The sequence below is a fragment of the Solenopsis invicta genome, chromosome 10 (assembly GCF_016802725.1).
Source record: "Solenopsis invicta isolate M01_SB chromosome 10, UNIL_Sinv_3.0, whole genome shotgun sequence".
Taxonomy (NCBI): domain Eukaryota; kingdom Metazoa; phylum Arthropoda; class Insecta; order Hymenoptera; family Formicidae; genus Solenopsis; species Solenopsis invicta.
Window position 1 is genome coordinate 12,825,992 of NC_052673.1, and position 14,945 is coordinate 12,840,936.

A 14,945-nucleotide genomic window follows, 5' to 3' on the forward strand; every position below is an offset into this window, starting at 1 on the left:
CGAATTTCGAGAAGGGGCGAGAGAAACATCTTAACGAGGGGTCGGGCTATCGGCGAGAGCGGATGCGCGCTCCACTTCCGACGAGGGGGTGGGAACGCGGAGCCGTCGCCGGGGAATTATTGCGCCTCCGCGTGTGCACCCCCGCCGGGTCAACGCGCGTCGAAACTTCGCCGGGTGCTGTCGCGCACCTGCAACAACGGTGGCATTCCCTTTAGTCGAGAAGCAGCCTCCACGCTTCGATAGTTCGGGGCTGCGCGGTTTGCCAGAAAATCACATACGATGCTACATTAATGCGTACACGCACGTAAACACGCATACGCACCTGCTGGAGCATTCATGCGGTCGTATTGCGTTGACGGGAGAAAGGAGAGAGATATGAGAGACGATGAGCTTAATCAAATTAGTAACGTTCCCGTCATATTCTGAAGGAAAGGGGAGCGATATTGGTGTATGGAAATGTACAACCGATAATCATAAACTGTGATTCAAATTTCCGTTTCCTAATGTCGAACTTATTATGTAACTTTTATTTATTTATTTATTTATTTTTTTGATAGACAAAAATTAAGACTTTTCTCATGATGATTCTAAATGACCAGTATTAAAAATAAGAAAGAAAATTGTGCAAAATTTTTATCAGAAGCTTAATATAAGTTTTGCCTAGTAACATATTATTTTATAAAATAAATAATCATATGATTATAATACATCACTATGGTAAACTCCTATAGTGTTGCAATATAAATTTTTAAATAGAAGTTTTATTATACTTGATCGTTCATAAACATGTATGTCATTATACTACGAAACATTCAGTTATAAATTTAATTATAATTAAGTTTTGTATTTATTTATTCGTCAAACATAACGATCATGTTTTCACTTGATATTATCATTTAATCTAATTATACTATATTTTTTATAACTATTATTTTTTAATTGCAATGATGATCACAAAAATAATTACGTTATTTTTTGTTATTTTCTATTACATTTTCTATGATTTATATAAAGAATTTTCTATTGTGTAACAACTCTCACATGATTTGTACGAATTTTATTGGATGGATGGGAAGAATAAATAGAGTATTTGTGGCCACTTTTTAAATCGGTCATGTACGGAGGAACACGCGTGAGATTACATATTAATTATATCGGCTCCCGTAATGGCTGTTCTATCGGCGACCCGCGTCATTTCGCGCATGGCCTAATAATATATTTGTCATTATTCTGGACCAGTTGTCCGCGCGCCGTATATTTTAAATAATGCGTGCGACGTGCGATGCATCGCGCCGTGCAAAATTGCAATTGCAGTTTTCGCGCCTGGCCGTGCTGCTGGTCAATAAATTACAATTGTTCGTCGCACATAATTCTCTGTTACATTAATAAATATCGTGCGCTCCATCGGGCGCCACACTGCGCGAGCTGTTTGTCCATTATGTTGTCGGTTCTTTAAACAACAAAAGAAAACGGGTCCGCGTGAAATACCTATGAATAATGGATTTCTGTCCGTCCGCTGTTTTTCGAAAAAAAAAGGTGTATAGAATAAATATGCGAAATATAATAAGAGAACGCCGAGAGAAAAAATCGTCCTTGATATATTTAAAAAAATTTTTTTTTTCTTTTTTTGTTTAGGATAAATCAAACCCAATTACAATGTCCCAAATACTCCACTCTAAAATGTTTTTTTTCGTTTCTGGAAATCCACTCTAAAATGTTTTTTTTTTTTTTTAATTAAGGGATTAAAATTGTACTTTTAATAATATTAAAATATTTTAACGATAAGTATATTTCTGAAGATTTTAAGTAAAATTAAATACGCATACAATTATGTAATAATACGTGCAATTTATGTATTAGAAAAAGTATTTAAAATCGAATTTCCAGTATTCGAGACACTGCCGGTAATTGGGTCATTTATCTTATCTTTAGAAACCTATTTCGTGGGAAATAGAGAATTTCCCAGGAATTGCAAGAGCTCCGATCTGAAACAGAAAACGAAAAGGTTTGTGAATTTCGATTCTCCTGACAAAAAAAAATGAGTTAGAGTTACAGTATTTTTTTGGATGATAGATAATAGTGCGGCTCTATTTTTCGTCTATTTTGCATCAAAATTCTGAGTTTCCACGCATCGGCGGTCATCACTGCCGTTTCCGCGTTTGCTGATGACGTTTACACTTGCATTTCCGTCCTAGTGCCGCACGGATCGGCGACTTCATACCGGCAGATGCAATAAATCTCTGTCAAGCCTCGTAACATCACGGCGTCCAAGCAGCGATACAGGGACGCACGTCGGATAACGATTTGTGCTACTTACCCAACAATTTACGTGCTTGTTAAATTGGGTTAGTTAGCAACAAAATAACGTGTTTGAGCTGCGCGCGGTTTTTTGAAAACTGATCCAACAAATATTGGCAAACTGCATATGTTGTCGGTGAAACATCTTGCCACCGTCGTACTTTTCAAACCCGTAGCATCGGCGTGCTGTTCCTCGGACAAAGTTGAGTTTAGTAGACTTTCCAGGTACATTGAATGCGCACTGTGTTCTAGAACTGTCGCCATTTCTTTGAATTACAGATACTAAAGAATAGACCCCGAGAAATATGGCTGTTTCTTCGGTGCACCGATAGTTTTTAAGTTATAAGTAATTGAAAATGGAACGGTAGTTGTAAATTACGGTATATTAATATATATATTATAAATAAAACAATGCAAATATTTTAACTTTGCGAATGGTTCCATTTTTAAATATTTTTAATTACTTATAATTACTTTTAAGTGTATATGTTTTTTTTGTAAAGTTAGATTCACTTGAAATTAGTTGATTAGCGAGACTTCGTCTCAGTTATTTGGTATCTAACATCGCAATTTGGAACTGGTTAATTTCAACTATGTGGTTCATAACTTGATGATTACTCGTGTAGATGAAGACTGTATCTAACAGAAGTCTGTGAAATTCTACATCAATGCTGGAAATAACTTTACTGGAATTCTAATAGAAGGTGTATAATTTATAACTCTATGATTTATGGATACGTGCAGCAAAAAATAAGAAATTAAAAAGTACAAACGATAAATTAAAGAAAAAAGCTATTTTTTAGTATAATGCCGCGACTGAATCTGGCAGGGATAAATTTCTCAACGAATTCTTTCTTATAAATTCTTTCTTTGCCTTTCTCTTTTATAATCGAGTATTTTTCAATGATCCTTATCTCACGATCTCTTGGCCAAACGAGATAAATTTTTCTCATTTGAAGTGATATAAGAATAAAGCTTGATATATCGTTGTTTAATGCTTATTTACTATCTTTTTCGTTGTAGCGACGGAAGAGAAATATACAAGATAATCAGAAGTTCAATAATCCAGATAACCAAAGCATCCTGTCCAGAGCATGTTTTGTAAATACTAGCAAAATGTTACTTATTATATCAACAGAAATGTAGTAAGAGCTGAGCACATTCTACTGTTTTTTGTTAGAAATGTATTAGAAAACGTGGTCATTATGATATTATGATGGCAAAGTGTGTTCTATTTTTGCTAAGTACATTTTGTTATTATATTATAAATCGTAATAACAGAAACTAAAGCTTAAAGAGAATAGGAATATAGTAAATAGGAATCTGCTACAGTTATGATTAAATTTGCATACTGTTGGCAGTTTGTTATCTGAAATTTGCGATAAATGCTGTACAGTTTGAAATAAATGTCTCGGCAGCTACAATAATTATTTAAATTAAATAAATGTTTGCCATTTATTTCTACACAATTGATACATAATTCATAAAAGTTCTGTTACGTTTATATTTATGAACTTATCGTCACAGGTGTCAACAATTTCGTAAAGAAAAAAATCAGCTTTGGAATTAGTCAAAAAGTTCGTGGATCTACAGAATCGTGGGGCACGGTCTTTATGCAAAGATGTATCTATCGTGCTTTATCGAAAAGCTCGAAGGGAGGTCACGGCATGCGGTTATTAAGGAGGAGCCGGACGCAGAGGCTAGAGTGCTCGTTCGTCTCCGGCGGACTCGTTAACATTATCTTCAGGGTTGTAATGCGGTGCGTGCGGTAGCCCATCTCTCGAATCCCAGAGATTGCCCTAACGAATTTCCTGCCCGCGGGAAGCACGATCGTAAATCACTCGTTACCGCGAATCGCTCGTAATACTCCCGCATCTAGCGCGCGTTTTTAACGAGAGAACGCGTGTTTTCCGTGTCGATGAAAACGCCGCGGTAGTAACGACAAATGATGATAATGACGGCAATGACAGTGATGTTAATGGTGTAGTATCTCGCGAGATTTTTGCCAAGTAAGAAGGTGAACATTGTAATGATCGGACATGTCTCTATATATCCGAACACTTACGCACAAAATCTCATTATCGTTAATCTTAAATGCCTTTTTTCATTATAATATAAAATTTAATTATAATCTTTAAATGTTTTCTTTTAAAAGCTACACAAATTTTTATTGTTAATTTTAAATATTTTTTTATTATAATATTAAAATTTATTTGAGGTCTTTATTTAACTTTAATATTGTAATAAAAAAAATTTGAGATTAATAATAATTTTGTGTAAGAGTCCGTAAATAGGTAATAATGAGGAATTAATATCATTAAGCACTTTGGCAATTTAAATGATATTTTCGTTTGCATGCAATTTTCTCAACTCATACCACTTTAATCATATTGAGGCATACTGAAACTTATTTTACTTAATTTGTACATTGCATAAAAAATTAAAATAAAATTAAGAATTTAAATTCAGTGTTTGAAATAGCAAGATAATTTTCGGGTGATTTTATTTAGAAAAATGTAGAAAATGTAGAACTCTTTGAATTTGTAATGATCTACACAATTTGTCAATTACGCTAATGAAATACACGTAATAATTTATAATATATTATATTCGTGGAAATAAATATCTGACTTATAGATACATGCATCTCATGTTTTTATATTTTCTTTTATATTAGGTAATACGTATTTTCTCATAACATACATTGAATTCACTTGTCTGACTCATCCTACATTTTACGGAAATGCATATTCGCATGTTGACTCGTTGTGCAATGTTCATTAGTGGGACCAGCTCGTAAAAGCAAAATGACTTGACATTTAACAAGTAATCGATAAAAAGATAACTGATCACACGAAAGCGCTGGTCGACTGTTTTTCTCGCACCGCTTTCTCTTTCTCTTTCTTTTCCTCGGGTTTGCATAGAAACCGGTAGAAACAACATGACTAATCTTTTGATTGCTGGAGTTTCGCCAACCCGTCGCATCGGCTTTAATGGAGAAGGTTGATGCCCGGCGCTTCGGATAATTGATTACGACTATTACAGTAACCAAAATCGATTTGAAGATGAAACTAATTTTACATATATAAAGTAAATGTATATTATTATACGGATACACTGTGCTGTCGATGCTCTTTCTACAAAAAAAAAAAAATTTAAGGAAAATTAATGACAAACAGTTCTATGTATTCACAAACTAAAATATTTATATCAATATACTTGATATGTAAAATACATATAAATAACATTAATTTAATTAACATGATAAACGAACAAGAATAAACAAGCGAGAATATTTTTATAAATTTAAATAAATTTCATAATTTTAAAATATTTTCTTTGAAAATTGTGAGAAGTGTCTGGCTTTCTTCTTCTGTAAGAAATATGTAGCATTTTCTTAGCGCCGTATTTCCTGTTTAGAGTGTATTGAGGCTATATTGAGGGTGCATTGAGAGAATTTTTATATCAATACTCTATCGTTCTAGTATCTTGTATTGGATGTCATAGAAGCGGGAGGGGGGGGTACATCCAGAGTATCATATATTTCTCATTTTCTGAAACGAATGACCGCGTTTGTGAAGACTTGTCTTCCTCTAGATACAAGTTTGCTTGATCTTCTCCTCCGTTCCTTCTGCTCCTCTACTGACTGCGTCTATAAATAAAGGGAGACGAGGTAAGTGCGGAGCCGGCAGGTTGTCGTCGGAGTCATTAAGGGTAGTGCTTCGGTTTCCCTTGGAAGCGCGGCTTTCCAAGTACGCTTGTGCGCGTTGCGTCGACGTAACGCGTGCATGCACGCAGACATATATGTACGTATACATACGCAAACACACGCCGAAAACGCCTCAGCAGAATGAGAGGTCGAGACCTGACTCACAGTGGCGTCGAATTATCAGCTCATTTCTTATGTGAAATGTTCGTTATAGTTTGTTAGAAATTGGGTACTTCGAAGAAAACATTTTTATCACAGTGCATTAAAAAGTATCAAAGTTCTACTGCAAAACGGAGTTTGTCTTTTAAGTAGAAATTATGAGAAAAATCACGAGAATTATATATTCCTGTATACAAACACAGCGCACGCACAGGATTTTTCCCGATAATAATTGAGTTCTTTTACGATCCATAATCGTATAAGGTTAAACAGAATTTACAGACGTAGTTGGTTAAAAAGATTCTCCAAAATAATTTTGTCAAACAATATATTTTGATTAAAGAGAAAAAGGGAGGGACCTGATGAGTTTTAGCCTGTAGTTTTAAAGGTCTGTATTAGACAAAAAGTTGGAACGTTGTTTAGCGTTTCGTATGTCGTGCGATGTGCTCCCTCTTCCCGGGGGATGAATTTTACGAGAAAAAGATGGGTACATCCCCTATTATCACGGTTAGTAACGTTAACTTGTTCCCTCGGTGCTCCTTACGGATTTTAAAACGCGCTACTAAATGAAATATTTCAGTGCCGTGAATCATTGATACTGCCATTGTAATCATCGTCGTGTGCTTCTAACGATTGCTTCACCCGCCACATTACGTCTTTCAAAGGAGCAGCTGAGATCTCTTTGTTTTTTTTTTTTTAGAGAAATTATAGCATATTTTTTATTATCTTTTCAAAACTGCGTTCGCAGTGTAAAAGTTTTCATTGAAAGTGAGAAATTTTGACTTGCTCTTTCTATAAATGATCCTTGTTTTTGTCAAGACCTGCACTTAGCAGAAATGAAAAAGGTTTGAAATCTGACACTGCCAAATATCTCGCGCGAAAACAAAGGTACTCGTGTAATTTTCGCCGTGCTTTCACGGCTGCAACTGTGATTTTCTAATGTTCGGCTGTTTCATAAAGCAAGCCGAGTCGTTTGTGGGATTTGACAATACCTTGAAGAGACAAATATACAAAAGGCTATGCGATACAATACGATACGACACATATCTCGAGTTACTGCTAATGCTTCTCTTGTCAATTTCACTGTACTTGGATAGCGTGATGAGAAAGGCCTTTACAATTTTGAAATGGCTGAGACAAAGTTGCTTAAAGCGTCGAGAGATTAATAAAACTTGTGTTTTATATTTTGTTGCGCGTCGGTTTATGGAGAAACACATTCAAAACTTTTTCTTTCTGACGTGAATAAATGGTACTGTTATAATAAAAGTTACATATTAAAAATATTAAACATTTAAATAAATATTAAAAAGTAAAAGAACTGTTTAAATAACCTTTCTCTCTCGTATATTTTTAAATAGATTTTTTAAATTAAAATTTCATTATATAATTTTTTCTTTTTCTCTCTCTCGTACATTTTTAAATAGATTTTTTCTATTTAAACTGCATTATATGTGTGTAAAAACTATGAGTTTGATATATATAATTTTATTTATGTATTTTATTTGAGAATTGATACGTTATAGCGATTTGTATCATAAGTAGAACTCTAGTTACGAAAAGTAATATAATTATAATTTGCCATTCTTTACAATAACAAATATTAAGGGAAAGTTACTTTTTAAAATCATTATTTGACATCGAGAACGTTGAAAAACTAAAATTAAAACGTAAACTGAACTAATCTAAAATGTTAATTATAATAAAATTGGTAAAATAATGTATAAGTCTAAAATTATGCTCAAAAATTATATTCCTAATTTGATATATAAAATTATAAACAGAATTCTGTCGCAAATTATAGATTACGTAAAGTGGGCTTAACAAAACAAAATTATTACATTTATCACGTAAATACATTCAGAAATAAAACAAAACTAATTGTTACGTATAAATTACAAATGTCACAATCATTACGTAACTATTCAAAATAAGCGCGCGAAGAGGACCTGGGCGCGCGAAGTTAGCCGCGGTCACGTGACCGACATTCGTTACCTAATTCTCGCAAGTCAAGTGACGACACTGTGCGCTGGTACGTAACGGGACCGCGATCGCTCCGCGTTTTCATCATTTTATCTTTGTATTTCATGCGTTTCGCGTACGAACGAGGATCAGGAGTGCCGAATTTAGTGAAGGGGATCCGTTTTGATGTATTAATCGGTCGGCGCGACTGCGATTGACCGCGTATCCTTTCGATATTCATGACGGGGCGCAGGCGGCTATCGCTCCGCGCCCCGCTCGTCGTCTAGTTTCGCTCACTCACGTTTCAGAGTCCATTCGTTGTGCGTTGCGAATGCGATTTTTAGTACTCGGGACATCGAAGCGTCGGGAAGCGTCGAAATAATTGAGGAGCATCGAGTGGAGCATAGGTGGGATCGCTATCGCGACGGATTAGCGCGATCGCCGCCGCGCCGCGCTAATCCGTGATATTCGTGGAACGGCCGTCCGCCATGTTGATGCGTTCCTTCATGAATTTTCGCGTCGCGTGCGACAGTTTGGAAGTGAATCTAGGCGCGAACGCGCTAGTAAATCTCGTTCGACCAATTGTCGCTCGATCGATGGCGATCGCTCATCGCTCTTCGTCGCCGTTCGTCACCGTCGCGCCGAATTGATACGCGAAGCGTGCGCACGTCGTATTATTTCCCGGTGTTGTTATTCTCGAGTGCGAGTGTGAGCCTGTTGCCGGTGCGTCGACCGATACACTCTGGCGAAAATGGTATATTTACATTATTTACTAAACATTTATGTATTGTTTATGAGACGGAAATTTACACATTGAATTGTTCATAAGATATTTACGATGTTTGATATACGTTACAAATGTTTGGGGAAGGTTTTATTAACAGTATTCTGTGTATTTAGAATGTTCCAAATATTCAAAGGGTGTATTATAAAATCTTATTGATTTCCTATTGTTACCAGGGCACCGAGGACCATGGGAGGAATCGCTGCAACGTCGATTGATCGAGAGAAGTGGCTGCTGCTCATCTGAATTTGGGTGAGTGATTATTCCTTGATTATTACTACAGTATTTATTGCTTAATTCTATTATTTACACGAGAAAAACAATTTTGCTGAAGTGTCTGGAGTTTTAGCTAGATACTTATTTGAAATAATTTTATTGGACACTCAAAATAATGTAGAACGCTCAAATTGATTGTTCGAACGTCAAAACTTTGACAATATTATCAGGATTGGGAAAATTATTTTTTTTTAATTGTTTGTTACCGAGAAAAAGTAATTAATAATTATTGTTATTATAATAAGTATATAATAGACTTAATCTAAAAAATACTATTATCTGATTGTCGTTATTGTTACTTAAAAAGCATCAGTTCGCAATTTTTTTTGTTATGTTTTTAATGTTAGAATAAGATCAAATTAAACAAAAAATATACTGTTTTAATATCTTTTTTATTGAAATGTTAATGAAAACAATATTACTTTGTATCTTAAATTTGCAAGATCATAAAACATTTAAAAAGAAAGAAAGCTTGTGTTTAAAAATTTTAACACAATAATTTTAAACTTAAAATTATTCTTAACATGTAGCAATATAATTGGTTTATGACATCTAAATTATTTTCGAGATGATATTAGATATAACAACAAATTATGAATCAAAGATTAAGCATACATACATAACAGAAATTATAGAATAAATAGATTCAAAATATAAAAACTATAAAAGTAACTGTTAAATTTGTTACTAAAAAAAATATAATTATATCAACGTTACACAATTATGAAAAAAGAAAAGTAACATTGCACGTCATTACCAGTCTATTACTGAAATAAATAACTGAACAATAATAGCGTTATAAATAACTCTTCCCAATCCTGTGGATATTAGTAAACGAAGTTCTCTTCTTTTCTTCATTTACTCGTCTTGGAGACATGGCGATCCAATTTTGCGCAATTCATCGCCGTGATCTTTTTATCATTAGAGGATTGTACTTACGGCTCATACTGCGAAAATTATATAATTTTGCACGAGTTCCATACCGCGCAAATGGAGCCTCGATGCGACAACCGTAATTCGAGCGGGGTCTTATGCCACCGTGAGAATACCAGATAATGAGCAAACAAAGGAGTAGAACTTATTCTAGCAGAGCTCAAATAGGGAGAAAATTTCAACGAGAATTCTTTGATATCGAAGGACGCACCAAAGGTCTCGTGCAGCGCGGTACATTGATAATCAAAAGAATTTCAATTTGCATCAATAAATTATTCCGTCAATTAGCAATCAGTTTCTAGATGAATGTAAAATAAAAATTGATTAGCCCAGTAATCAATGTCCTAGAAGGTTTTGAGAGAATAAATATGGTTTCGATTTTTAAATACTTAACTTTTCAATTAAAAATTTTTGAAATTGTGGAATTAGATATTGCAGTAAAATATTGATGAATTAAATTTAAAATATGTAAATATATTTGTTGCAAAACGTAAATCTGATATTTATTTAATAGAAAAATTGTAAACATATTTTAAAATTAAATAATTATATCATACACTTAACATTGCAAATTAGCAAGCTACGATAAGCGATACTCCGTCACGATCTTTTTGTTGCGTGAAATTATCTTGTAATTAAAAAAAAAACATGTTATTAAGTCTTTTTACGGTGCCGGCTGGCTATCACGTGTACCTGCTAACTAAGAAGATTATTACAAGGTCGTGCGTATGTTCGTCCAGGGACGTTAGATTAGTGGCAATCATTTACGACTTCTCCTGCGACATTCAAACCGGTAGGAAGCGCGTGTCACAAGGCGCGCGAGAAAGGGTTTGCCTAATCACTTTTTAACTATATTAGCACTGGTAGCCGCCCTTGTCTGCCGCGTTGCACCCTCGTCGCATCAAAAATAGATTACACCGCGCGTTCGCGTCCCGATGTATTCTCTCGGCCACGGCGGCGCGGTATGCGTCTCCGCATTACCGGTATATTACGCCGGTAATATATAAACGAGCACGACGGTGGAGGAAGTGCAACCGCATTAAAAATGAAAGTTCTTTTCGCGACGGGGAAAGAAGACCGCTGTCGCCCAAAGGAAAAGCCGCGAACTGTCGTCCGCGTGTTGGTCCAACAAAACGCGGACTTATTTATTCAGTCCTCGAAATTTGTATACAGAGTTTCTGGCGGAGTGGCTAGGATGACTCACAATTCCGTAACGAGACATTTAACATTGCTGCGCGGTTTGCGGGCTTGGTAAAATGTTAACTTTTTCAGCCATTTTAATGTATTAATATGATTAAATGGCTTCATTTTCATGCCGCATATGCTAAAATGATAAAACATCGACTTATTTATTCAGTGCTTATTATTTGTGCACAAATGCACAAATTCTACACTGAAACTCTGTATTAAAATAATAAAAATGTTTAAAATTTAACATTTTTTGATATCAAAATTAGGTTATAATTATAATCTAGATCTAGCAGTTTAAACGTTAAATTATTGATTGCTGTTTGCGATTATTGTAAAGCTCAAAATCATATTTTTAGAAAATTTTTTATATTAAGTACCTTTAAATTGTACCATCACAAATTTTATTACAATAAACAATATTAAAACAAGACTGATAATAATCAAATTAATAATTGGTGTAGGATGGAATAAGAATATGTTAATTATAAAAATAAATTAGAGCCGGTTTTATTTTGACATCTTTACCTTTTCGTTATCGAATATTTTATTAATTATTAAATATTTGATCATTCTTTTGATAAATTATTAATCAAATAAATATTAATAATTCCTCATATTTTTGATTATAATAATTCATAAATTTGACACTTTCAAAGGCTTTCAAAGGCTAGAATTAGAAAACAGACAAGTACGATCGGTTGCCTAAATTGTACCTTTTGCAGCGTATTGCAAGAAAGGTTTATAACAAATTAATTCTTTATCGGTGAAAGATTCAACATTGTAATAATAAATGCCTGAAACATTAAGCTACAATATTTAAAGTTTATTTGTGACAAATAAATACTAAATGGGAAATGTAACAAAAAATAACTTAATTGGTACGCATTTGACAATTTTCTTCTATAGTCAATAAATAATGCAAGTATTCGCTTTTTGAAAAGTGAGTAAAACGAAATTTGTATCGCAAAGATGATAGAAAATTATTCACGTTTGAATAATGTTGCGTGATCGAAGGAAGGAACGATATATAATTGCGAGAGGAGCATTCAGAAAGAATACGTTTAACGGATGAGAAAAGTGTGGAAAAGCTAAAGAGTTTCTAGATCTGAGCCACTGCCACCGCAAGACAATCTTGCCGCATGCCTCCGCTAATAGACTGCGCGCGTCAGCCTTTTTCTCCGGCCATTTCTTTTTTCCGCCACCCTCCGAGCCGTGCGCGATCTTCCTTCACGTCGGATTCGCCGCTAGGACGATGGATAACCCCGGGCCCCTAACAGCCGTTTAATTTGTGTCTGGCACTACGTTTTTGTGCCGCGGACGGTCCTTCGTCCGAGCCGGAAACAAGACGCTCGTCTGCGCGACGACCCTTCGCTTGGGTTACTTGTTGTAGCCTGTCCGAGTGTTTCGAGAGTTTTTCGAATCTCCCCATCCAAAGTGAGAGTGTCTGATGGTCTTTCGAGCCGTTGACATGGCACTCGTGACAATAACAAATTGGTTTGGTCTAGTTTAAAGGATGGGAAATTGGGCAAGAGCCAGTGGGAACCTGATAGTTCAAACGGCGGCAATTCTCGTAGTTTACCGTGCTATCGTGTGATTCGATATTTCTTCTTTAGTACGATTTCCTAGTTTATTCTAAAGTTTAATTCTTTTTTTTTCCTTAAACCAATAATTATTATTTAGAATCTTAACTTTAATCTAGACTCTTTTCTTCTCATTGTCAAATAGATTTTGCATTATATTATCTCTAAATCGAAATTAGTGTATTATCAGTGAAAGGCAGTGAATAGTCACTGTTGATTACATTTATAAGACTGTAGGTCAATAAGATTTCACTAATTTTGATTTAGGGAGTGAAAACTCGCGCTGGAGATCAATGTTATCTTGATCAAAATTATAGATGAAGTTGAACATCTTGTCTCCTTGTTAACGTAAATAATTAAATTGTGCTGTCTAAGGCGATTCGCAAAATGCGAGACGGTCTATATAAAATGAAACGAGAAATCGAGAATTAGGAACCATGAGAAATAATTAAAAAGAACGCGCGTAAATTGGATAGACACGTTTCTGATTTTCACTGGACGGACACGGGTTGCATTTATAGTAATCTAATATCAACGTCAGCCGTAAGTTGTAACGAACGAAGCTGAACAAACAAATGCTTACTCAAATGGAACGTACCGTGGAACGCGCTCGCTTTTATCGGAATCGTCTATGTGCATTTCTTTCAAGATGCACTTAATTCGCATCTGATAATTAAATGCGAGCGCGCATTTATGCTTTCTAAATTTGCGAACATTAAAGTACTTTTCTGCACTCTAAAGAATGTGCAAACAATGCTCTACGCTGTGAATTATCATCGTAAAGCTCTGATGGTTTTGCATACATCTGCGGAAATTAAACAGAAGCTGCGAGAAATGTTCTCATATACGATAAAAAAAAAATTTAATTAAAAAATTTTTGCGTGATAAATTTATTTAATTGGATTATTTAATAATAATATCAATTTTGATTATGAAAGAATTAAACTTGAAATTATAATGATTAAAAATGAACAAAGTTAAAGAAAAATATAGAAAACGTTACATTTCACGCTCTCTTTGTATGTAAAATTTATTTCCGTAACTTTAGATTCAGGAAAGACCTTCTGTATTTTTTGAGAGAAACCGTCCAAGAGTTCAACGTTGAAATTTGTACTTTAAATGTCCGACATTCCGCGGCACGGTGCAAGCTCGCCAATTATTCATCTCCATCGGACGATGGAAAGGCGTGTCTCGTCTCCGGCGACACTTCCTAATTCCTAGACAACGGTTGGAAGATCTAATTTCCTAAGCTGTCATTCACGCTACCAGAACTCCGTGCCTTCGTCAGCGGCGCGGACGGTTACGGATCGTCCGTAAGGATCCGTTTAAGTCGGGGACGTGTTCCGATACGCTCTGAAAATTTCCTGCGGCAAAACACCCCGGCGGCCGTAAATTCACTTTAACACTTTTAGCACATCGTGTGTGTTGCTGAGAGCATAATTTTATAATTTCTCATAATGACACGTAATTCGCATTAGCAGTATTTACAATTTTTTGTTGATAAAAGAATACTTCTTTGAATATTCTTTGAATGTTTTCGTACATACATATTAAATGGAATTAAACATGTTATTAAAAAATATTTTTTTTAATAATTGCATTATTGCTAAAGAAAACTGTCTTGCAATACGTGAGATGATCATGGGTTTTAATTACAATTAAATACTTTTAAATTTTAAATGCGAATAATTAAATAATATAATTAAGATGTTAACATGAAGTTTTAAATAAGATACGTCCTGATATATTAAATCGTCCTTAAAATGACTTTATTAATAATTACTGCGGCAAAGTTTTTGCTGCTTTTACATGCAAAGTACAGCGTAAATCTATGAGCGAAGGGTAGGACGGAGTCGAATTACACCGGTTGACGTCTCCAGTGACTACAATAATAATATGCAAATTCGATACGGATGGTTGAAACGATTACTAGAATAAAAGTAACGCAACGGAGCGAAAATGCGCGCGCACGCTCGTGTCGGAGCTTATAAGCTTTAAATTTGTTTTGCGCGCAAGTCCATTTTGCCTCCCTTTCCTTCGACGGTGCGCGAAACGG

At 34.9% G+C, this 14,945-nt stretch overlaps 1 protein-coding gene across 6 annotated transcripts in view; it reads left to right on the plus strand.

The window, feature by feature from the left end:
• LOC105193213 (latrophilin Cirl) overlaps positions 1 to 14,945 on the plus strand; it is an 803,058-nt gene that overhangs the window by 114,240 nt on the left and 673,873 nt on the right. For all 6 annotated transcript variants that reach the window (XM_039454371.1, XM_026133332.2, XM_039454374.1 and 3 more), the window contains exon 4: positions 9,086 to 9,161. The gene's annotated coding sequence lies outside the window, so the exon portion shown is untranslated. The remainder of the gene's footprint in view (positions 1 to 9,085; positions 9,162 to 14,945) is intronic.